Source organism: Cricetulus griseus, assembly GCF_003668045.3.
Source record: "Cricetulus griseus strain 17A/GY chromosome 1 unlocalized genomic scaffold, alternate assembly CriGri-PICRH-1.0 chr1_0, whole genome shotgun sequence".
Taxonomy (NCBI): domain Eukaryota; kingdom Metazoa; phylum Chordata; class Mammalia; order Rodentia; family Cricetidae; genus Cricetulus; species Cricetulus griseus.
In genome coordinates, this window is record NW_023276806.1 from 229,291,042 (window position 1) to 229,309,727 (window position 18,686).

General features: G+C 45.8%; 1 pseudogene; it reads left to right on the forward strand.

Annotated features, from left to right (window-relative positions):
* Positions 1–286: 286 nt before the first annotated feature.
* Positions 287–17,416, forward strand: LOC118239484 (annotated as a pseudogene).
* The last annotated feature ends 1,270 nt before the right edge of the window (positions 17,417–18,686 follow it).

Genomic DNA, 18,686 nt, shown 5'->3' on the forward strand with positions numbered 1-18,686 from the left:
TCTCAGCGACTCAAGCCAAACAAAACAGCTGTCTGTCCCACAGCACATGGTTAGTGTTCCAGACAAACTTTTAGTCCCCAGGCGGTGAGGTATGGGGTGGAGAAGCCCAGTGCTGGGGCTCCCCTGTCCCCAGTTTCACTTCAGCTCCCAACCTGTGTCAGTTCCTTCTGCCCCGACTCGGCGGTTCTCACCCCATTGGGTGTCGAGATCCCGGGGAACCAATCAGCGTCCGCGGGCACCGGGTATAAAGTCCGCAGACCGAGGAACCCGGACGCTCAGATCCGAGATGGGGGCGGTGGTGCCGCGCACGCTGCTCCTGCTGCTGGCGGCCGCTCTGGCCCCGACCCAGACCCAGACCCGCGCGGGTGAGAGCGGGGTCGGGAGGGAAACGGGCTCTGCGGGGAGGGCGGGGGCGGCACCGGGGAAGCCGCGTCCCCGCATCGCCCAGCCGGACCCTCCCGCCCCTTCCCCACCCGCGTCCCGAGCCTCGCGCCCTGCTCCCCTCCCGGCCCGCGCGCCCGCCCGGGGTCCCGGGAGGAGGGTCGGGGTCTCACCGCGCGCCGCCCCCCCCCCCCGCCAGGCTCACACTCGCTGCGATATTTCTACACCATGGTGTCCCGCCCCGGCCTCGGGGAGCCCGGGTTCATCTCTGTCCGCTACGTGGACGACACTCAGTTCCTGCGCTTCGACAGCGACGTAGAGAATGCCAGGATGGAGCCGCGGGCGCTGTGGGTGGAGCGGGAGGGGCCGGATTATTGGGAGAGGGAGACACGGATCGCCAAGGACAACGCGCAGATTAAATGAGGGAACCTGAGGATCGCGCTTGGATACTACAACCAGAGTCGCCCGGGTCCCAAATCCGAGATTGACCCTGAGGCTGCGCAATCCCAGAGATGCTGGAAAGCAGTAGACCGGGACCAGATTTCCCTTTCAGTTTAGAGAAATTGCAGATTGGCGGAACTGACCATGGGGTCCCGCACGCACTCACAACTTCCAGCGTCTGTCTGGCTGTCACGTGGGATCAGATGGTCGTTTCCTTCGCAGGTGCCTTCAATTCGCCTAAGAAGGCGACGATTACATCTACCTGAACGATGACCTGAGTTCGAGGACAGGGGCGGACATGGTGGCGCAGATCACCCGGCACAAGTGGGAGCAGGCTGGTGTTGCAGATGGACAGAGGGCCTACCTGGAGGGCGCATGCCTGGAGAACAGGAAAGACCAGCTGCTGCACACAGGTGCAGGGGCCCGCGGAAACTCCTCCCTCTGTCCTGGGGCTGGGCTCAGTCCTGAGGAAGAAGAGACCCCTCAGCTGGGGTCATGCCCCTGTCTCTTCTTCATATTTTTAAGTTTTTGAAACTTTATTGCAGAAAAATCCAACACTGAAATTAGCCAGAACAAAAGCTAAACATCTCAGTTTAATTCTATGCAGTTAGAGTAGACACCATGAACTTGTGGAGATTCGGTTTGGATTTTACAAATTCGTTATCAAATATAATTCACGAATTTATCCAGCATCAATAAGGAAAAAAATAAAAAGAATGAAAATTCACGACAGATTTAAAACTAGAAAACAATTAGCTTTATAACCTGTTTCATGACTCAAGTCAAATAACCTTCATTCAGTCCTTTCTCATCTTCCAGTATTAGGCTTTCTTGCTACACTGTACACAAATGTACACTTGTTTAGATATATCCATATATTGTTGTCTATATCCCACATACCAAGAAAAACAATGTAGTTGTTTTTTTTTTTTTTTTCTGAGATTGTCTCCTCGGTTAATAGTATACACCCATCTGTTTTCCTGAGTATTTTCGGATTACATTGTTGAGAGCCTTGAATGGTATTCCATTTTATGTGTATACCAAATTTTTCATTGTCTAGTCATCTGTTGATGGACAACTGGATTACATCCAATTCTTGGCTCTAGGGAATAAAGCAGCAATAACCACGGGGTGCAAAATTCCCACCAGTAGATTGTGGACTTCTGCCCAGAAGTAAAATTACCTGAGTCATATGCTAGTTCTATTTTCTTTGTTGTTGTTTCCTTTGGGTTTTGGTTTTTGAAATGTTTTTTTTTTTTTTTCCTGTGTGACAGTCAGTGGGTCTAATTGTATTATTTTTTTGAGAAATGTCAAAATTGACTTACACACACACACACACACACACACACACACACACACACATACACACACACACACTCACAGGAGAGAGTATTGGCTCCTCTCCATGTCCTCTCCAGCATTTACTGTCAGATTTCTTGGTGACAGCCATTCTGACTGGGTGAGGTGCTATCACAAAGCAGTTTTAACTTTCATTTTTATTTCATTCTTTTATGGGGATGAGTGTTTTGCCTGCACGTGTGCATGTGCACCGTGTGTACCTTGAGTGTGGGGTCAGAGGAGCGTGTGTGATTCCCTGGGACTGAGTCACATACAGTGAGTCTAACCCAGGTCCTCTGCAAGAGCATCAAGTGCTCCTCACCTCTGAGCCAACTCTCCAGCCCTTCTAAGTAGTTTAGTCTGTATTTTCATGAAGGCTGGAGATACTCAACACACTAAAGATATTAATGGACTTTTGTGCTTTTATCTTTTATTAAGATAACTGAGGTTCACCACCCTTTGCACGCAGGCACTCTCATTCTCCATCTTTGAGCCCCTTGTCCTACTTTCCTCTTCTCATAGACTGAGGGAGCTGCTCTCCACTGGGTGCATTCTGGGTGCCAGCCCTCCACTGCTGTTGCCTTAGAGGAGCAAGAAGAGGCTGCTAATGGGCAGAAAACGTGGGCGACCCTCCCAAAAGGAGTCGACCAGCCAGCCACAGCTGCCAATGAGGCTTGTCAGGGATGTCCGCCACCCATTTACCTGCCTCCCTTCCCGGTTCGCTAGCTGTGTATGCAAAGTGGTAGGATCCAAGGAATTATGTATTCATTGAATTTTGTGTTGGAGACAATAAAGATGTTAGTGTGGATTTTGAAAAATCCAAACTTGCTTGGAGAAGCGATAATTTAAGCTTTTAAACGACATGGATCTTTTTCACTGTATTGATTCAAATGATTCCAAGCATAAACGAATGGACAGATTGTGGGAGTGGGGGTGGGGCATGCCTTTAAACCCAGCACTACAGAAGTAGAGGCAGGAGGATCTCTGTGAGTTCCAGGCCAGCCTGGTCAACAGAGCAAGTCCCAAGATAGGCTCCAAAGCTAAAGAGAAACCCTGTAGAGGGGAGGAGGGGAAGATAGACAGATCAATTTTATGTTGTTTGCAGAAAGAGACTCTGGCCCCTTGTGGCCTTGGTTAACAAAGGAAGGGCAAAGCTTAAGTGGCTTAGTGTGGACTTCAACAATTGGAAAGACTGGGAGGATGATTCGTTGAAGACATGTCCAATTTTGACCGTTTTTCTGAGATGATGGATCACATGGGTGGTGATGAAGATGCAGATTTACCAGAAGTAGAGAAAGCTAATGGTGAGTCATAAGACAGTCATGATGAAAAGAAAAAAGCCAGATCTGGAGTTAGGAATGTTGTTATCCTCTGGATTTTGAGACATACCTTCTGCCAGATTTCATAATTGAGAAAATTCCTGAGTTGATACCTCTAAAAGCAGATGCTGTATTTGTTTCCTTTAACCCATTTTTTTGGAGACAGGGTTTCTCTGTGTAGCTTTGGAGCCTATCCTGGCACTCGCTCTGGAGACCAGGCTAGCCTTGAACTCACAGAGATCCGCCTGCCTCTGCCTCCCAAGTGTTGGGATTAAAGGCGTGTGTCACCACCGCCCTGGCCTTTAACCCAGTTTTCAACCTGATTTCTTTTTTTGTTTTTTTTTTTAAGGCTTCACTAAGGGTTAATAATGCACCAATTCATGGAGCAATTTAAGTCAGCTCAGGCAATATCCTTATGCATGAACATTTCCCAGGATTCCATGAAGCATTTGAGATCCTAGGCAAACGATGGAGCAGCTCTGATGGTAAACACATTTCACCTCAGTCCTCTTTCTTCATAACACAGTTACATGCTAGGAAGCTCTCAGCTTAGGTAAAGAAAATGAGTTTTAGATTCTAGACAACTGACTTGAAGGGGGCTGAAACAAACTGTCTATGTCTTAAATGGATACCCTGCCAGTCTTCTAATGAACCTTTCAGAATTGTTCCAATGAGTTTTATTTTTCAAATAAAATGTACTTTACATTATTGTATGTGATCACTTGTCAGTTTTCAGGTGTATTTTAGTTGAAACTAGTGCTGCCCTAACTTCCTAAACTATTGGGGGCAAAAAAGATAACTGTCTATTCGGTTCCCTCACCCATTTGTAAATCGACAATGTTAGTTCCTTGGTATTTAGTTTCTGCAGTTCTCTGTAAACTGGGGGCTCTAGTCCCTTGACTGCAGACCAGATGGTACAGGTTTCTCTTATTGTGACTTCTGTTCCCTCTGCTGATTGTGTCCTGTGCTGTGAAGAGACTTATCTTCATGCTGACGCATGATCTAATTAGCTCCTGTGCTATTGTCCTATTCTGAGGTTCTTATCCACTCCAGTATCTGGAAGAGTTTCCCCTAGATTGTATTCTTGAGCTCTGGGAGTTTCAACTCTTGGACTTAACAAGGTCATTGTTCTATTTCAAGTTTACTTTTGTACAAGGTGAAAGGTGAGAACCTAAATTCATCTTCTCAGTTAAAAAAAAAAGTGTTGCAGCATCATGGCTTTTGCATTCATCATTGAAAGTTAAATATTCACAGCTTTGTCATTTTATATCCAGGAACTCTATGCTATGTCTTTGATTTTTCTATTTTATTGCAGGTCCAGGCTGTCTCTCTCACTCTAGCTCTGCACTAAGGTTGGGAGTAGAACACCTTAAGATTGTCTGGCTGTACATGGTCTCTTGTCATTCCATACAAATTCATTCATTCTAAAGCTTTGGAATATATCAGCATTTTAAAAGTATTACAATAAATCAATAGATTAATTTGGGTAGTATGACCACTTTCCCAGTATTAACTCTGTCATCCAGGAGCATGGGTTGTCTTTCCATCTTCTGACATTGTCTCTATGATTTCCTGTGTCAGATCTTAAAAGTTTTCATTGTAGAGTTCTTCCATTTCCTTGGTTAGATATATCTCTAAACACTTGATTCTGGTGCAGTTGCTTTGAATGTTGTACATTTTCTAAAATACACTGCTGGCATGAATAAAGGCTACTTTTTTTGGTTTTTCAAGACAGGGTTTCTCTGTGTAGCTTTGGAGCCTATCCTGGCACTCTCTCTGGAGACCAGGCTGGCCTCGAACTCACAGAGATCTGCCTGCCTCTGCCTCCCAGTGCTGGGATTAAAGGCGTGCACCACCAACACCTGGCATGAAGGTTACTTTTATATTGATTTTTGTATCTGACAACCATGAGTGTTTATTAGGTCCAAGAGCTTTGGTAGATGGAGTTTCTGTCCACCTGGTCCCACAGACACTTTTTCCTAAATAAACACACAGAGACTTATATAGTAGGAAATTAACAATACGGAGTCAGGTAGAAATACAAGGGTATTTAATAGAGAAAAACCTTACTTACAGAGCAACCTAGCCAGCCGGCATGGCAGCAGTCTGTCCAGCAAGTACAAAAGTGAAACCAAAAGAGAAAAGCAGTCCCCTGAAAATCTCACTCTACGTCTCCCTGACCATGCCCTTGCAAGCATGGTCAGGCACACCTGTAGCCAGCCCCTAAGTAGGCGTGGCTACAAGCTTCCCCTACAATTCCCCTTTTAGTCTAAAAGAGGATTAAAACTTAACAGTGTAAATTATCCAAAATTAACAATCATAAAGGTAAAATATAAGAAGATATGTCACATCCTATCTATCTATTTTAACTAAACCCTAAAGTCATCTGAAAGAGGTGTCCAAGCCTGAACACCTCCTTCTAATCCCAACCATAAACAATAGGAAGCTATCCCTAACTAGGTATATACACTATCCTAAGTGACAACAATGGGGGAAGGGGGCGTAGCATCCTCCAAGTTACTTCCTGCTGAAATGGGATGACGATAGCCTTGTGGGGTCTTGTAGAAAGAAAATGTTACTGTAGTAAAAGTCTTGAATGGATTGTATCCAGTCCATGTTAGATGGGATTCTCTTGATAAAAGATCTTGCTTGAAATCCTCAACTTGATTGAAGTCAGTATCCGAAGCTTTGACCAGAGTGTCCGTTGAAATGGAGCAAGTTGGATCCAGTGCAGGCAAGGAGGTATGGCCCATTTTCTTTCCAGGGTGTCCAGGGATTGCTGTCAGGCAGGTCTTCATTGGCTGTGTGGGACTCAAACATAAACAGTTAGCAGAGAAATGTTTGCTTGTGTATGTACACATGCTGGGGAATGCAACCATGAGAGCATAACAATTATGAGAGGGTGTACACCTTGAGAGAAAGATCCAAGAAAAGACAAAGACAGTCCCCAAATTCTTCTTTTATTCTGTATTACATCAATTGGCTTCTTGATACAATACAGAAACACTAAAGTTTAGTTAAATAACATGCTTGGATTTTAGAGGAGGAAAGCCAAATCCACCTCTAAATCCAGCATTGGTTTAATTGAATAGGAACTAGCAAATGAAGAGAAATAGAGTTCTCGGAGAGACAGCTGTAAAGTTTACCGTATATAGGCACGTTCCTTTTGTTTGGTGGTTATAGCTATCTTTTCTTCTTAAGTATCTACCCATGCAGTGTCCTTTGACTTCTGGAGATGAGTTTTCCTGTGAAGATAAAAGCAAAACACTTCCCTTTCCTTTGGGGGGTTTCTATTTAGTTTATAAGATATACCTTAGTAGAATACCTGTCATTTCTCCTTGTTGAGAGGTTTTTCCTTTTCAACTCGAATCTTGACCAACTTTGATGGTATCCAAAGTTTTTCTTCTCCTGTAGAAACCAATGCAAAACCCCTACCCCAATGTAACACATTCCCTGGTTTCCATACTGAGGTTAGTACATCTTTGAAGTATACCAGCTGATTCAGTTCAGCGGTTTTCTCCATAGTCCAGTGTCTTTCTGCAGCTGTTTGTCCTTTCTCATTGGCATTAAGAAAGTTTAGTGTTAATAAAGCATTATGCAACCAATGTTTAGGGGATTTAGTCTTCCAAGCCTGTTTGTTGAGCATCTCCTTTAGTGTTCTATTAGATCTCTCAACTACTGCTTGTCCTGTAGGATTGTGTGGTATACTGGTAACATGCTTTATGTTATAATATTTGAAAAATTGTTCTAATTTTGTAGAGACATATGCTGGAGCATTGTCAGTTTTTATCTGTGCAGGTGTACCCATAACTGCCATCACCTCTAGCAGGTGTGTAATAAAAGTATCAGCTTTTTCAGAATTAAGAGCAGTAGTCCATTGGAACCCTGAGAATGTGTCTATAGTATGATACACATATTTCAAATTTCCAAACTCTGCAAAGTGAAAGACATCCATCTGCCAAACCTCATTTCTCCAAATGCCCTTAGGATTAAAACCTGCTGGCAATGGAGTTTGGTTATAAAAGGAACAAGTAGGACAGTTTTTTACTATCTCCTTGGCTTGTTGCCAAGTGATGGAGAAGTCCTTTTTCAAACCTTTGCTATTTACATGATGTTTCTTATGAAATTCTGAGGCTTCTAGCACACTTCCAATTAATAAACGATCAATCTCATCATTGCCTTGTGCTAGTGGGCCTGGCAGACCCGTATGGGATCTGATATGTGTAATATATATATAGGATTACTTCTGTTTCTGATAGTTTCCTGTAATTGTAAAAACAGAGAAGTTAATTGCATATTATCAGGAATGAATTCTGCAGTCTCAATGTGTAACACAACTCTTTCTGCATATTGGGAATCAGTAACAATATTAAGAGATTCTGTGAAATCCATAAGTACCATTAGAACTGTATATAATTCTGCCTTCTGTACAGATGTATATGGATTTTGAACTACTTTACTTACCTCACCTGCTTTATAACCTGCCTTACCTGATTTGTTGGCATCAGTGTAGAAGGTAAGAACTCCAGAATTGGGAGTTTGTCTTACAATATGTGGAAGAATCCAGACTGTCTTTTTTATGAATTTAATTCTGTCATTTTGGGGATAGTTGTTGCTAATTGTCCCCAAAAAGTCAGTAAGAGCTATTTGCCAATATTCATTATTCTTCCACAAGGATGAAATTTCTTCATTAGTTAAAGGTACTATAATTTCTGCTGGATCTTTTACAATCAGTTGACAAAGTCTTAATTTGCCCTTTAGAATCAAATCAGAAATCATTTCTATATATGTCTTTAACTTTTTATTATGTTTATGTAGCAGAAATATCCACTCAAATATAGTGTCTTCCCTCTGCATCAGAATCCCAGAAGGGTATTCTCTGGATGGCAAGATAACCAGAATACAGTCTAAATCAATGTTTATCCGATCTACATGTGCATCCAATATTCTGTTTTCCACCCATTGTAACCCTTTTTCTGCCTAAGCAGATAATATTCTAGGACTGTTTAGGTCCTTATCACCTTTAAGGGCCATTTTTAAATGTTTTAGGTCATGTCCTTCTACATCAATAATCATCTGTAATTGAGAAATTTCCCCTAATAATTTCTGAATAGAATTAAGAGTTTGATAACAATCTCTCCTAATTTGTACCTTTTGAAGTCTGATTCTTTGTAAGTCTATCTTGTAACCTGAATAGTTAATAGAATTTCCTCTTTGTATATTTTCTCAGGCAATCTGTTATCCCCAACGAGGCAGAACTTTCTTCACCATTTCAAACATACTTTCCAAAGTTTCTTTATTGGAATCTGATATAAGAATGTCATCCATGTAATGATAAACAAGAGAATGTGAAAATTTCTTACGAATTATTTCCAAAGGTTGCTGTACAAAGTGTTGACATAAAGTAGGACTGTTTAGCATTCCTTGTGGCAAAACTCTCCACTGATATCTCCTAACTGGCTGTGAATTATTAAGAGTTAGTACAGTAAATGCAAATTTTTCTCTATCATTTTCCTGTAACGGTATTGTGAAAAAACAGTCTTTTAGATCAATGACTATGATAGGCCATCCTTTAGGTATTAAGGAAGGTAATGGCATTCCAGGTTGCAGAGAGCCCATTGTTGAATTACCTTATTTATGGCTCTCAGGTCTGTCAGCATTCTCCACTTACCTGACTTCTTTTTGATAACAAATACAGGAGAATTCCAAGGCCTGGTAGATTCCTCTATATGTCTAGTGTCTAGCTGTTCCTGTACTAACTTTTCTAAAGCCTCTAGCTACTCAGAGGTCATAAGCCATTGTCCTACCCAAACTGGTTCATCTGTAAGCCACTTCAATGGCAGGTCCTTTGGCTCCTCTAAAGTTCCATCATTTGTACCTAGTTTCTGTACAGTATGGATGGTTGGTAAACATTTTCCATAGCATCTTATCAGATCGTTTCTACTATCTAAAGATTGTACATAATTTGTATCTGACACTGGAGGAATATTAATCTGAGTATTCCATTGCTGTAAGAGATCATGACCCCAGAGATTTATAGCTATATCTGCCACATATGGTTTCAGTATCCCTTTCTGTCCTTCCGGTCCAATATAGACCACTGAGTTAACACTCTGTCGAACTCTAGATAGAGTTTCAATTCCTAAAAATTGTATATTTGCCCCTCTAAGAGGCCATTTCTGAGGCCAAGACTTTTGAGTAATAATAGTTACATCCTCCCCAGTGTCTACTAAGCCAGAAATAACTTTGTTATTAATTTTCACTTTCAACTGAGGCCTTTGATCATTAATAGAAGCTTGCCAAAATATGTGTTACTCATTTTGTCCATTCACACTTGATTCTTCATCACTATTCAAAGTACCATCTAGAGCAGTATCATTTTTCACAATAGGCAAAGAACTATCTATTGGTCCTGTGAGAGATTGTCTCCCACTGCTACTTGGAATGGCCCGACCTTTCTTAATGTGGGGGCCTTCTTGAGTCCCCCCTCGGGGTTTCACAGCATTAATGGGTTTCCTTGTATGTCCCTGGTTGATCTACATTCATTGGTCCAGTGTCTGCCCTTACCACATCTTCTACACAATCCAGAAGGCAGTGGCCTTCTGTATGAGGCATTGTTAGAATTCATTTGTCTACAATTTTCTTGATATGTCCCATTTTACCACAGTTGAAACATCTAGGTTCCTGGTGCCTTTGTGGTCTCCAGGGGAAGGCTCTTCCTACCCAAGTTTTTGGTTCATAGTAGTAGTAACCTCTAGCCTCTTTGTACCTATGTTGACCTCTGTAAGGTGCTTCACCTTCCCAAGCTCTTGCATTCTCACATCTAGAACTTTTAATTTCCTGTTGCCTTTTTAAACCTTTCAAAATGGCTTCTCCTACCCAAGCTCCAGTATCTTGCACATTATAATCACACTGTTGGCTGCATACAAAATCCATTCTTCTAGCGGAGCTGATCTGATCTTTAAAGGCAAAAGTATTCTTTTGCATATTGGGTTTGCATTTTCATAAGCTATTGTATATAAAATTGATTGTCTTGTTTCTGGATCTGTTACCTGTAATTCTACTGCCCTAGTTAACCTTTGTAAGAAGTCCTGGAACTGTTCTGTAGGTCCCTGTTCTATTCTGGTATAAGCTTCTAGGCGTTCTCCTTGCTCACGAGCCTTATCCTAGGCATTTAATGCTACTTTCCTGCATAGAGACAGTATATCGTCATCATATTCAGCCTGAACCTGTGGGTCAGCATAAATACCCTGACCAAGAATCTTATCTAGGGGGTCTTCAAAACCTTCCGTTATGCCCTGACGCTCAAGGAGCTTTGCCTCTTCCCTTACTAATGCCTTCCACTGGATCTGGCATGAATTCTCAAGTACAGCTGCTACCAATCGTTCCCATTCTGTGGGTGTCACCCTGTTAAAGGTTGCCCATGAATGTAATAGCTGTTTTACGTATGGGCTATGGAGACCATATGAGACAACTGATTCTTTAATATTCTTAAGATCCTTCAGCTGTATAGGTTGCCATTCATAAGTCATCCGACCATGAGCGTGTTTCTTAGAAGTTGGCTTTTCTACCATGGTAGCTGGGTACACTAATGGTGTACAAGTAACAACCTTAGAAGAATAGTCATGATACCTAGGTGGGGTAGGTGCCTGGGATTGGAGTGATTCTGCCTCTGAGGTATCCCAATGATCTTTAAGCCTAGTAATGATATCTTTATGAAAAGTTTCAATCTCCTTAATCATAAAAGATTCCAAGCATGTTAGTGAATCTGTAAATTGCTCTAACTGCTCATTTACATGTTTTTCTAGGTCTTTAATATGATTATCCTTAGGCAGCATCTGGATGGCATGGAAACTGCCTTCTAGGTATTGGAGTCTAGATTCGATGTCATGATTTGCTGATTTTGAGTCCTCAGCAATGGACCGTATGGACCTATGTAATCTGTCAGCCCTGTACTGTAAATTATCTTCCAAACATTCAAATCTAGACTCAAATTTCTGATCTGCTACCTTGGATGCTTCAATAATTGATTGAATGGCATTGTCCAATTCTTCAACCCTATCCTGGGTATCTTGCACCTTTGCATCTAATTTCTGGGTAACATTGCCTATATGAGTTTCTAGCTGGCCTACTATAGTGGGAAATTACCAATACGGAGCCAAGTAGAAATATAAGGGTATTTAATATTAAGGGAAAAGCCTTACTTACAGAGCAACCTAGCCAACCGGCGTGGCAGCAGTCTGTCCAGCAAGTACAAAAGTGAAACCGAAAGAGAAACGCAGACCCCTGAAAGTGTCCTCTACATCACCCTGACCACGCCCTCGCAAGCATGGTCAGGCACGCCTGTAGCCAGCCCCTAAGTAGGCGTGGCTGCAGCTTCCCCTACAGACTTATATTACTTGTAAACTGTTTGCCCCAAATATATATATTTGGGCTGTATTTTAGCTGAAACTAGTGACTGCCCTAACTTCCTAATCTATTGGGGAAAAAAAGATAACTGTCTATTCAGTTCCCTCACCCATTTGTAAATCGACAATGTTAGTTCCTTGGTGTTTAGTTTCTGCAGTCTCTGTAAACTGAGGCTCTAGTCCCTTGTCTGCAGTCCAACTGGGATATATATATCCCATCAAGGTTTCCCATGGACTCAACAGGGTCATTTATATATATAAAAAAATCATGCTGTCTGGAAATAGGGACAGTGTTAACTTCTTCCTTTCCTACTTTGATCCCTTTTATGCAAAAGTTCTGTCTATTGACAGCTCATATAAAATCACCACTGTATCAAATACAAGGGTGGAGAGTGTATATCCTTGAATCCTTCCTGGCTTTAGGAGAAACTGTGGATGTCTCTCCTTTTCACATAATAATGACCTGTTTCTCTATCTCTCAAATATGGGAGATGGAAAGTTTAATAGGGTCTCCTGACCCTTTACCAGGGACTGGCTCTCCCAGGGCTCATGCTTCTGACAGGACAGTTCAGAGTGTGTCTTGGGACAGAAGGAGAGAAGGTCCCTGAAATGACCAAGACAGTTAACCTTCAGTCTGCAGTCCTGTGTGGGCCACATCTTGCTCAGGCCCAGCTCTCTGCCCACACCCAAGGTCTCTGGGGTCTGAATTCAGTGATGCTGAATCCATCAGCCCCACTCACCAGTCAGAAGCAGAAGTCCCTTTTTCCTGATGTGACACCAGAGTTCAGTGACCCTGGACTCTCTCACCCATATCTAGAATTTCCTAAAGTTGAGATTATCCAGAACCCTGTGTCTAAGCTAGAAGAGGTTTTCACCCCTCCCTCACCCCATTTCTGACCAATCCCAGGATGGTCACAGGGACCCTGCTGGAGTCCCCTGCAAACACTTGAACTTTCCAACTCTTCTCCTCAGACCCTCCAAAGACACATGTGGCCCATCACCCCAGACCTGAAGGTAAAGTCACCCTTCTACACCCTTCATTTTTTCCTCTTCCAGAGCCTCCTCAATCCACCACCATCATCATGACAATTGTTGGTGCTGCCCTTGGAGCTGAGATCTTATGTTTTACCATTGGAGGTCTTATGATGTGGGTGAAAAAGAACACACAGAAGGGGCAGAAGCTGAGGTAATTATTCAGCACCTTCAAGAAGAGTGCCTAGTGAGTGGAACACACACATATAAACACACAGAAGCATATACTCACATGTAACACACACACACACACACACACACACACACACACACACACACACACACGACCTGAACACAGGTTGTAGCAGGAACTTGGCACTCTAGGGTGTTCAGAACCTGCTCACTCCCCTCCCATCCCCTCCCCTAATGAAGGAAGCAGTAAGTTGTGATCTGGGATTGGATATTGAGCACGTTGCACATTCTTTCTGTCTCCCTTTCCCTCCTCCTCCTCCTCCTCCTCCTCCTCCTCCTCCTCCTCCTCCTCCTCTTCCCCATCCATCCTTTACTTATTTGACCTCTGCCTCTGGGGAAGTCAGCTGCTGACTCAAAGGCAGTCTCAACAAAGACCCAGACTAGTATAAATATTTCCTGGGGACAGTCAGCAGGAAGCTGAGCCCTTTCCAGCTGGCCTACGAGGAAGCCACATCTCATGCAACCCTGGCTCTCCTGAAGCCTTGAGAAAAAAACACAGCAGGATGAAAACTGAACTGTGGCCTCGCTGTGAGTTCAAGGCCAGCCTGGTCTCCAGAGCGAGTGCCAGGACAGGCTCCAAAGCTACACAGAGAAACCCTGTCTCGAAAAAACAAAAAAAAAAAGAAAGAAAGAAAGAAAAAGAAAAAGAAAGAAAAGAAAAGAAAGAGAGAGAGAGAGAGAAAGAAAACTGAACTGTGACCTGGGAGAGGTCCTAAGCCAGGATCACCCAGGGACTCTTGGGGTCACACACTGTGGGGAGTAATGAATGCTTGGTGTCTCCAGAGGCTGAGCTTTGCTGGTTTGCTACATGGCAGCAAGCAGAAAATTCAACTTCTCAGTTGAATTTTCCCACAGACCTCCTGTGGAGTTCCGAGGACTCTGAGATGAAGTCCCAGCTTTCAAACAGGATGAATTATCCGGCCTTTCCATTAGCCCCAAGCTATTGTAAAGCTGCGTTCTTATCACTTTATTCCAATTTTAAGTGTTTTCAGCAAAGTCTTAGTCCCTGGCGGGTGAGGTCTGGGGTGGGGAAGCCCAGCGCTGGGGTTCACCTGTCCCCAGTTTCACTTCTCCAGCTCCTGACCTGTGTCAGCTCCTTCTGCCCGGGCACTGGTGAAGACTTGGCAGTTCTCACCACATTGGGTGTCGAGATCCTGGAGAACCAACCAGAGCCGCCTCGGGCACTGGTTATAAAGTCCATGCAGACCGCGGAACCCGGACGCCCAGATCCGAGATGGGGTTGGTGGCACCGCGCGCTGCTCCTGCTGCTGGCGGCCGCCCTGGCCCCGACCCAGACCCGCGCGGGTGAGAGCTGGGTCGCGAGGGAAACGGGCTCTTCGGGGAGGGCGGGGGCGGCACCGGGGAAGCCGCGTCCCCGCATCGCCCAGCCGGACACTCTCGCCCCTTCCCCACCCGCGTCCCGCGCCCCGCGCCCTGCTCTCCTCCCGGCCCGCTCACCCGCCCGGGGTCCCGGGAGGAGGGTCTGGGTCTCACCGCGCGCCGCCCCCAGGCTCGCACTCCATGCGGTATTTCCACACCATCGTGTCCCGGCCAGGCCTCGGGGAGCCCCGGTTCACTGTCGTCAGAAACGTGGACGACACGCAGTTCGTGCGCTTCGACAGCTACGCGGAGAATCCGAGGATGAAGCCGCGGGCGCCGTGGATGGAGCCGGAGGGGCCGGAGTATTGGGAGGGGCAGACGCGGATCGCCAAGAACAAGGAGGAGATTAACCGAAGGAACCTGAGGACCCTGCTTGGCTACTACAACAAGAGCGAGGGCAGTGAGTGACCCCCGGGCCGGAGGTCACGACCTTCACGTCCCCACGTAAGGGCCAGAGTCGCCCCTGGTCCCAAGTCCGAGGTCCGAGAGGAGGAGAGTGGGACCTGGCACTGGTTTCTCTGTCAGTTCCGAGGATGCGCGGTGGGCGGAGCCGTGGGGAGGGGCAAGTGGGCGGGGCTGACCGCATCTCCCTGCTCTGGCAGGCTCTCACACCATCCAGGTGATGTATGGCTGTCAGGTGGGGTCGGATGGGCGCCTCCTCTGCGGGTACCGTCAGGGTACCGTCGCCCTGAACGAGGACCTGAGGACGTGGACGGCGGCGGACAAGGTGGTGCAGATCACCCGGTGCAAGTGGGACGAGGCTAATTTTGCAGAAACAATGAGGGCCTACCTGGAGGGCACGTGCGTGGAGTCTCTCCGCAGATACCTGGAGTACCGGAAGGACCAGCTGCTGCGCACAGGTGCAGGGGCAGCGGGCATCTCCTCCCTCTGCCCTCGGGCTGGGCTCAGTCCTGAGGAAGAAGAGACCCTCAGCTGGGGTCACGCCCCTGTCTCTGAGGGGACGCAGTGGCCCTGGGGCTCCTGATCCAGCCTGGCAGGGGCTGCACTCATCTCCCAGGGCTCAGCCTTCTCCCTGGACGGTTCCAGATCTATCTCAGGAGGGCAGGAGAGAAGATGCCCACACCCCAGCAGTGGCTCCTCAGTCGGCAGCCCTCTGCCAGCCATGGCCTCTCCCAGGCCGGGTTCTCTGCCCACACCCGGTGTCTGAGTGTGTCAGCCTTACACACCAGGACCGGAAGTCTCCTGTACCTGATGGGAGACGTGGATGTCCCTACCCAAGGCTGGTTCCCCAGTTTCTAGAACTTTCCAAAGAATACATTCTCCCAGATTCCTGTGGGTGAGGTTTGCACCCCTCCCTCACCCCAATTCTATCTCATCCTAGAATGGTCTCGTGAGCACTTATAGGGTGCTCTGGGAAAATTCCAAATTGTGGGGTTTCTTCTTTCTTTCTTTCTTTCTTTCTTTCTTTCTTTTTTTCTTTCTTTCTTTCCTTCTTTTTTTTTTTTGAAGTTGCCATTGTGCTTTTATTTAGTTTTTCTTCCACCCTATGGTGCTATTGCTTCTCTTCCTCCCTTTGTACTATCATGGGTATCAGTCTCCACAGGTGTCATGGGGACTAATGCTCTGGATAATTAGACAACTTAAGTCGGTGTTCCCTTTAAAGGAGAAAAATTCTGATGATTTCAACTATTTTCTACCAGAATTAACCATCCAGAGCCCCCTGCTCTCCCTCAGTCCCAACAAGTTACAATGTTGCCCCAGTGAATTAGGAGTTGAACTTCCTCACACACTGGGGCTTCTGCAACTCAAGGAGTGGAGTGACAGGGAAAACCCACACACCCGTGTGAGCACCGCTGTGTCACAGTGAGTGTTGCACTAGGCTCCACAGCTATTTCCAGGGATCCTGGGTGACTGACCACACCTTGCATTCTGTCCCCACAGAGACAGGGTTTGGGGAGTCATTTTCTCTTTGAGTGTCAGAGATTCACACTATTTCTGCTGCATACTTTGGCGATGGCTGTTCACTTGGACAGACAGTAATGCTGGTGGTCAGCAAGATGGCCACAGTAGTTGTGCCTCAAGGGTATCAGCAGTAGTTGGTGGCACCAATTATGTAATTTGTGCCCCTTATTTCTTATTATGGCATATATTAAATCACATATATAAATTAATTATTTTCCATCCCTTTTTCCATTCTTTTACCACCTAACTTACGCTATAGAGCATCACATAAGGAAGACCATGTCACCTGCTGGTTCATGAAATTCCCTCTTAGCTTCTGGGTCCCCCCAGGAAAATGTGCAGATCTGTGATGAGGGGGACCAGCGCCACCTGCAGGTCACTAGTGTGATGACAGTCAGAAGTGTTCAGACACATAGTTCAGTGTCATCATTGATTTAACTTTGTCTTTGCAGATTTCAGTTTATCTTGTTATTGTGGGATTTCTTAAATCTTCCACACAGATCCCCCAAAGGCACATGTGACCCATCATCCTGGACCTAAAGGTGATGTCACCCTGAGGTGCTGGGCCCTGGGCTTCTACCCTGCTGAGACCACCCTGACCTGGCAGAAGGAGGAGGAAGAACAGACTCAGGACATGGAGCTGGTGGAGACCAGACCTTCTGGGGATGGAACCTTCCAGAAGTGGGCAGCTGTGGTGGTGCCTTCTGGGGAGGAGCAGAAATACACATGCCATGTGTACCCTGAGGGGCTTCCTGAGCCCCTCACCCTGAGATGGGGTAAGGAGGGAGGGGGTACAGAGCTGGGGTCAGGGAAAGCTGGAGTCTTCTGCAGAGCCTGAGCAGGGTCAGGGCTGAGAGCTGGGGTCATGACCCTCACCTTCCCTTCCTGTCCTTCCCTTCCCAGAGCCTCCTCCTCAGTCCACTGTTCCCATCATGGCAGTCATTGCTGCTCTGGTTCTCCTTGGAGTTGTGACCATCATTACAGCTGTGGTGGTTGTTGTGAGGAAGAGGAGGAGAAACACAGGTAGGAAAGGGCAGGGTCTAAGTTCTCTCTCAGCACCTTTTAGAAGTGTGCTCTGCCTCATGGAAACACATCCACAACCCCCATTGCTCCTGTGTCTGACCTGGGTCTTCTGAAGGTTATGGAAAATTCCTAGGTACAGGCTCTTCCCTGGCCTCTGGCAGCTTTTCTTCTCACAGGTGGACAAGGAGGGAACTATGCTCCAGCTAAAGGTAAGGGAGCAGGATTGTCCCTTAGACCCTTGTGGTGGACCTGGAGTATTTGTGGAGCTCTTCTAACCTTTATTAGCTTCTCCAGCAAAATCTTCTAGGGGCCTTGTTTTTACCTTCTTATGAATATGAACTTCAGAGACAGTTCCCAGAGTTCTGATGTGTCTCTCCCAGACTGTGAAGGTGACACTCTGGGACCTCATTTGTGTTTGGGGAGAGCAAAGTGGTCATGATTAGGTTTCAGGGACTCCCAGAATCACTTGTGAGTGAGTGGTGGATTGTTGGGATGTTGTCTTCACAGTGATTGTTCATGACTCTTATTCAGGTAGTGTGAAGACAGCTGCCTAGCATGGATGGAGTGAAAGACAGTGTGTTCAGGTCTCTCCTGTGACATCCAGGGTCACTCAGTTCACTCTTGGCTTCAGTGTCTGATTTTCTCTGTGATCCTATGAGCTCAATGTGAAGAACTGGGAGCCCAGCACAGCCCTGCACACCAGGACCCTGTCTCTGCACTGCCTGTGTCCCTTCCACAGCCAATTGTTCTGTTTAAGCAGACAGGAGGGACATCTCCATCCTGTCACATCCGTGCTGTCCTGAGCTGCACCCCTGACTTCCCCACTAAAATAAGGATCTCAATTTGAACTTGATTGTTCTCATCCTTGATCTGCCAGGTTTTTTGGCTGTTAAATAACTTCATGAGATACTTAGATGCTGTGGAGGAAATGAATAGCAGCATGGAGAACCTCCCAGATATGTGTTCATCATGCTGTGTATATCTTGTGGGACAGGATGGGATTGTAGGAGCTGAGTGTGCACAGGGCTGTGCCCAGATGGAGCTCAGTCTATTGTCAGCTGTGACATGGTCACTCCTCAGTTCATTCACCTCCTGGCTCAGCTGGTCTTCAGTATATGCTCGATTCCCAAAGAAGTAGGTTCTAATGCCATGAAGGAATGGACAGTCTAGCAAGGCAAGAACAAGCAAGCAAAAAGCAAAAGCTTCCTTCTTCCATGTCCTTATATAGATTTTCAGTAGATCATGTGGC